At 49.2% G+C, this 6,354-nt stretch overlaps 1 long non-coding RNA gene across 1 annotated transcript; it reads left to right on the plus strand.

Annotated features, from left to right (window-relative positions):
• The first annotated feature begins 85 nt into the window (after window positions 1-85).
• LOC131811517 (uncharacterized) lies at window positions 86-1,842 on the plus strand. The gene is made up of 3 exons (XR_009345964.1): window positions 86-201; window positions 660-1,028; window positions 1,266-1,842. It is a non-coding gene; the product is annotated as an uncharacterized LOC131811517 (long non-coding RNA).
• The last annotated feature ends 4,512 nt before the right edge of the window (window positions 1,843-6,354 follow it).

The raw sequence follows: 6,354 nt of genomic DNA on the forward strand, positions 1-6,354 counted from the left end.
CCCAGACACAAGCAGGCCCACGCGGACTTCAGCCCGGAGACACCTGCGCCCGCTTCGGATCCCCAGAACTGTCCTGGCAGAAATCCGCGCGGGGGCGAGACCCAGCAGTGGCGGTGACTTGCCGCGGCGGGGGCGGGGGCCGCAGATGAATAAAACACGCAGAGTACTGAGACCCCCGCATTCTATTTGGGATCTAAAGAAGTAAGTTTTCAGCGTTTAAATGGTCTGAGGTCATGATTTAGTCTAAGTTATTTCCGACTTGCCCATGGTGGGCTTCCCAGGAGAGGCGAGGGGGCAGCCCAGGAAAGGGAGGGTGAAGCTCCCAGGGCCCAGGCTCCGAGGTCACTGCGGCCTCCCCAAAGCCCTGGGCTGCGGCTCCACGTCACAGAGAAGGAACCGGGCCTCGGAGCACCCGCGGCAGAAGGCGGGTCTGTCAGAGTGCACAACCCGAGCTCCATCGCCACCCGCAGCCTTTGGAACAGAACCGCGGACTGCCGAGCTCCGCGCGCCGCGGGTTCGGGGCTGGGCAGGGCGCGCGTCCCGCCGGAGGCCCGCTTGCTCCGTCCTTAGCCCGGACCCAAAGACACTGTTCTGTTTCAGTACCGTATTTCAATTCTGAGTTCACCTTTTTCTTTTCACTTTTTCACGTCCGCAATTAGGACGCATCTTTCATCCAGGAAGCCTCACCGTGCCGTTTGGCAGCCGCGCGTCTCTCTCGGACGCAGGCTTCTCTGGTCGGGAGTCAGGACAGCTCGCGTCCCCAAGCGCAGCGCGGGGCTGTACCTCCCAGGGACGCCAGTGTCCCGCCTGCCCCAGGAATCCAGGCCAACGATCGTTATTTTCAGTGTCAGGAAACATGTCGCCTTTCATCAAAACCCCTCGTGCTACAGCTGAAGTTCTCCCGCTGCTGTGACAGAGAACGGCGGCCGTTTGTCCTTCCCTAGTGCCTACTGTGTGAGCGAGGAACCGTCGAAGGACCCAAAGGAGGGGGTTGATGGGGCCTCGACCCTCAAAAACCCATACTAGAGGTAAAACGAAATGGGAAGCCCTACAAAGCATTACAGACTTAGGGACCTAATTGCACTGGCCACCACGTGTGGAGATCCGATCAACAACAAACAAATGCTCTTTCGTTTTGTTTTGTTTCTTACTTGGTTTCTGGTTTTGTTTTTTAATACAGTCTCATCGTTGAGCTTGGTTCATTAAGCTCGTTAAAAATTTATATAAACAAAAAAAATTTATATAAACACATTTTCTTCCTGAAGGTTTCACCTGGGGCATCAAGTAACCTAGTGTGGTGGGTTCAGCTGTGCACCTCCAAAAGCTGTGCTCAAATCCTAATCCTAAAGCTGTGAAAGGGACCTCATTTGGAAACAGTGTTTGCAGATGTGATCAAATTAAGATGAGCTCAGACTTGCTGAGGGTGGGCCTTGTGTCCAATGGCTGTTGTCTTGACAAGAAGAGGGGGAGGGAGATTTGGATGCAGAGACCCAGCGGAGGCACAGAGAAGTCTGTGTGAAGACGGGGGCAGAGATCAGGGTGATGTTGTCCCAAGCCAAGGAACCCCGAGACTGACCAGGAGCCAACGGAAGCTGGACGAGGCCAGGAAGGATTCTTCCCCAGAGTCTTTGAGGGGAGCATGCCGTCTTAACAACTTGATTGCACATTTCTGGACCACAGTGAGAGAGCAAGTGTCTGTTTTCAGCCACCAAAGTCAGGGCACTTTGTTAAAACAGCCTTAGGAAACATGTACATCTACACGTCAGACATTAAAGTAAGCTGTGGCACACACCGCTTAGTTGGATTTGCAACTTTTCAAAGGAAGATGGTTAAAATAAAGCTGCACCCCTATCGAGTACGAAAGAGTAGAAGGCTTTGAGGTGGGGGTGAGTTTGGAAGAAGCTTCTCTGCATAGATCCCAGGACATCCTCTGGCAAAAGGACTTCCAAAGGGCCACTCAGGGAGTTGACAGGCCCCCTACATCTAGAGGGGTCCAGTGCACAGCATCTGACTCCATCCTGCTAGGTAGGGAATACCCATCAGGCTAGCTGGCTGCTTCGGGGATTGTAACAGACTAAATGTTCTATTTCCCCTAAATCCTTCTGCTGAAATCTAACACCCAAGGTGATGGTATTAGGAGGTGGGACCATTGGGAGGTGATTAAGTCATGGGGGCGGGGTCCTCACAAGTGGGATTCGCGCCCTCATACAAGAGAGCCCAGAGAGCTCTCTTGTCCTTTCTGCCGTGTGAGGTTACAGAAGGAAGACAGCCATCTAGAAGGAAGCAGAACCCCACCAGACACCAAGTCTGCAGGTGCCCCCATCCTGGCTTCCTGGCCTCCAGAACTGTGAGAAGTAAGTCGTGTTTTCTAAGCCACCCAGTTGATGGTATTTTTGTTATAACAGCCCAGACAAAGAAATTGGTACTGGAAAGTGGGGGTGCGGTTGTAACAAATGCTTCACACTGCAGAGGAGGCTGGGAGACTTGGCAGGGGGTAGTGGCTGGGGTGCTCTGAGGTGCAGCCAGGAGAATTGCTAGAAACGGACCATTAAGGATGATTCTGGCGAGAACTCAGAAGAAAAGGGGAAGGCTGTAGGGAAAGCCTCTGTCTTCTCAGAGAAAACCGAGGTGTTCCCAAGATCCTCAGGGCTTCTTCTCCCATCGCAGGCCTAGAGGGCAAGGGCCAGGGGGTGCAGAACGATTTCAAAGGAGGGGCATCAGCCCAAATGGAGTGAGGCAGTTCTAGGAGTGGTCCACATGGCAGAGACAATCAAGCATGGGATGCGTGAGCGTCTTGTATGGACCGGATGTGGGCCACGTGGGTGGAGGGGCCTGTTGAGCCTTCTGGTCCTTCCAGGAGGCCCGTCCCCTGTAGCAACAGAACTGCAATGGGACGGAGTGGGGGGAAAGAAGGCGGGGCAGAGGCGGCGTGGACGGCTCGATGACCCACCCAGGCTGTGCGAGGGAAATGCAAGCGAGAGGTCCCCAGAAGCACCTGTCACGTAAGACCGCGCTGACTGGCAGTGGATACAGCTTTACAACCAAGGAAAGAACATATGTAGCTATAATGTCATGTGTTAAGAAAGTCCACGAAGAACGAGGTTCTAACGTGAGGACGCAAAAATGATGGGGCGTATTGACTCGAGCCAAAGAGAGGAGGGAGTGGTTTTGGGGGAGCAATGGGGCACAGACCACCTCCTTGTCATGGATATGTGACAAGGTTTTTCCCGAGAATAAGAAAACTGGCTCAGGTGCCAGGATTCAATCCATAGAAACAAAAGGATTTAACCTAAGTCTAAACTCATTTTTCTCAAAGCAAAGCTCTGATAAATTCTTGACGTGCCTTAAATAACTCCTGGAGGATAATTTATCAATTAAATGTTGGAAAACACAGTAAAGCCCATTATCAATGTGGAATTAGTTAGGACTGACTCAGATTTGATTGGGGCTATGAACATGATGGAATGCTAAGCTGAAAGCGACAAAGTCATCTCTGAGAATTTATCATCATTTAAACTAGAGTTACTGAAGTCTCACTTATGTCTCCTTAAGCCACATCGGCCTGGACACTCATGGAGTCACAGGAATAATAACATGCCTGATGGCCCCTCATTCTATGCCAGCACCCTTGACATTACGGTCCTTTCCTTCTTCAAGACATTCAGAGGAGAGCTCCATTTATACCCCCAAACACTTATGATTTCAGTTTCACATTTGTTGGCCAATTTTGTTGCTAAGTATTTTTTTTTTGATAATTTCAAGTCGCCCACACTCTGGAATTAGATAGGCATGACTGGCTCTGGCTTGACGCATAGACTCTAATCGCCCCGCCTGCCAGGTCTGGAGCAATTCAATCCCTGCACCCAAAAGATGCAACTTGAAACCACGCTTAGGACACTATGAGAAATTCTGAACGTGGAAGGAAATGGGCCCAAAAGACAGAGATGACAACTCTGGGTCCTATTTGGATTACGTGGTAAGCTCGGCTCTCCGGAACTACAGGACTAGGTTGTAAAACAGATGCTTTGTCACAAAAGGGAGAGCAGAGGTCATGAGGAGCCTATCCAAACTCACTAAAAACAAGTCCTTCTGTGCTCACACTATCACTCCTGGAGAGTGAAAAGATAAACAAGCAGGATCCCAAGGACACCGAATCTAGGAAGTGTTAATTTCAGAGTAATGCGGTGAGGTGCCTGGACCCATCCACCCAGACTTAGGGTTCATCAACCAGAGCAGTGACCCCAGGTTCTCTGTTCAAGCCCATCCTGTCCACCGTTCCAGTTAATGACTTAGGGGAAGGCTCAGGAGATGGTCATACCAAATTTGCAAAGAAAATGAAGATGCTAGTTACAGAGGAAAGCACCAGAACAAATACTATCTGGAGAAACTGAAGTGAGAGACAAAAAGTAGCAAGTGAAATATATTAGTACCAGTGCTTAGCCCCAATAGTAGCAATAACAATAGCAGTATTAATCATAAAATATAAGAATAAAAGTAAAGATCAAATTTAAGGATGAAAATAATTATACAAGGATAGGACTTGAAGAAAACTGGAAGCTTATATTTTCTTAAATTTGGATTTTAAATTAAGTACATATTTACTATTTACCATCTCTACATCATTCCCATTTTTTTTTTTAAATAAGAGCTTTAGCAGTCTCTTTGTATTCTATATTGGTCAGAACACATTTTTTGTTATAATCACCTGTTGAAGAAGAACATTACCAAACTGGAATGACTGTAGAAGTGTACAAGCAGGATGGTAGAATATAGAAATGTACAGCCAGCAAGAACCTGGAAGACCACAACCCCGACATGAACAAATTGAGACTATTGAGATCCTAGAAGACTGAGATAGTATCACCATTTTATCAAAGCACACTTAAAACCCAATCTATATACAGGTCACATAAAGAACATTTACAGGAATTAAGATTATATAATCTGGAAGAAGGAAAACGTAATGGTGGAGTGGTGAGAGGGGAGGTTACCTAACAGAGAAGCCATCAAGTGAGTCGAGAGGGAAGACTCAAGATCAAGGGTATGAGTTACAGCAGGGAGGTGAGTTAGAACTTTATGCCGGTGAGAACTGTAAACAGCCAGAGAGGCTCATTTCTCCACGAGGAGAGGGCAAGGTCACCAGGAATGTTCAAAGAATGAGTGATCACTCATTGGGAACGCTGCAGAAGAACTCACAACACTGAACAGGAAAGTGAAGGCCATTGAACTGTCCGATTCTGAACTTCACGAAACCTCAGAACCTGGCCTAAAGTCACCAGCTTTTTATTGTGTGCAGTGAGGACATTAAGAAAAACAACCACCATGTACAATAACTGCACTTCATTCAGGACATTTCTACCCCCAAATTTAATTAAGTTCAAAACCAAGGACTTTCCTCTAACTTGAAACAATTTGGCTTTATTTTCGTCATTCACCACGGGGCTGGTGAATTTCCTCTTGGGGGAACATTGTATTTCCCAAAGGCGGCCATCGAACCATAGCCCATTCCCCATGTTTTCCGACAGTGTGACATCAGCGCTCCTCCCATTGAGTGATGGATTCTGCGTTCTTCCCCTTGGGCCTGGCTGGACCCTCGTGGTGGCCTCACCAACGAAGTCTGGCAAAAATGAGGCTCTATGACTTCCACTGCTCGGTCATTTAAACAAACTCCATGGCCTTTCACCTTGTTCTCTTGCTTGGGGCCTCCTCCTGGGAACCCAGCTGCCACAGCTACAGGGACGCTCAGGCCACGCGGAAAGGCCAGGCATGTCTCGGTTTTCCAACCAATTGCCCAGCTGAGGTCCCAGACAAGGAAGGAAGGTAGGAAAATAGAGGTTGGAGGTATCTGACGCATGTGAGAGAGAGAGTTCAAGAGATGGCTCCACACTGGTCAGAGAATAAATTCTATTTTAAAACAGCCGCTGTGTGCGACAAGCCAGTTGGACAGCTCGGTGGCGGCCCAGATGACTCGAGATGAATTCCGCCGTCCTAGGGCGACCCTCAAGGCCAGGAGGGGCCATGCAGGGCTGGTATAAACAATCTCACATAATTATAAAAACACCCAAGCTCATTACTGTCTAGGACTCATAATGCAAATGTGTGTTCTCATTTTTATGGAGAAGGATCCCGCGACTCGGAGACTAGTCAGGACCCGGCCCTTCCCGCGCAGGTCGTCAGTGTTGGCCACGCCCAGGGCGGGCAGTCGGGCAGCTGCCATGTTCCTGTCCTGTCACAAGGCTTGCCAACGCGTGAAGGCCACCACCTCCCTTCCACTGAGCAAGGCCTCACAGCCAACACAGATTTGTGCCAGCAGCTTCCCCAGGGGAAGACACAGCAGACATGTGTAAATGAATG

The sequence above is a fragment of the Mustela lutreola genome, chromosome 11, assembly GCF_030435805.1.
Source record: "Mustela lutreola isolate mMusLut2 chromosome 11, mMusLut2.pri, whole genome shotgun sequence".
In the NCBI taxonomy this organism is placed as follows: domain Eukaryota; kingdom Metazoa; phylum Chordata; class Mammalia; order Carnivora; family Mustelidae; genus Mustela; species Mustela lutreola.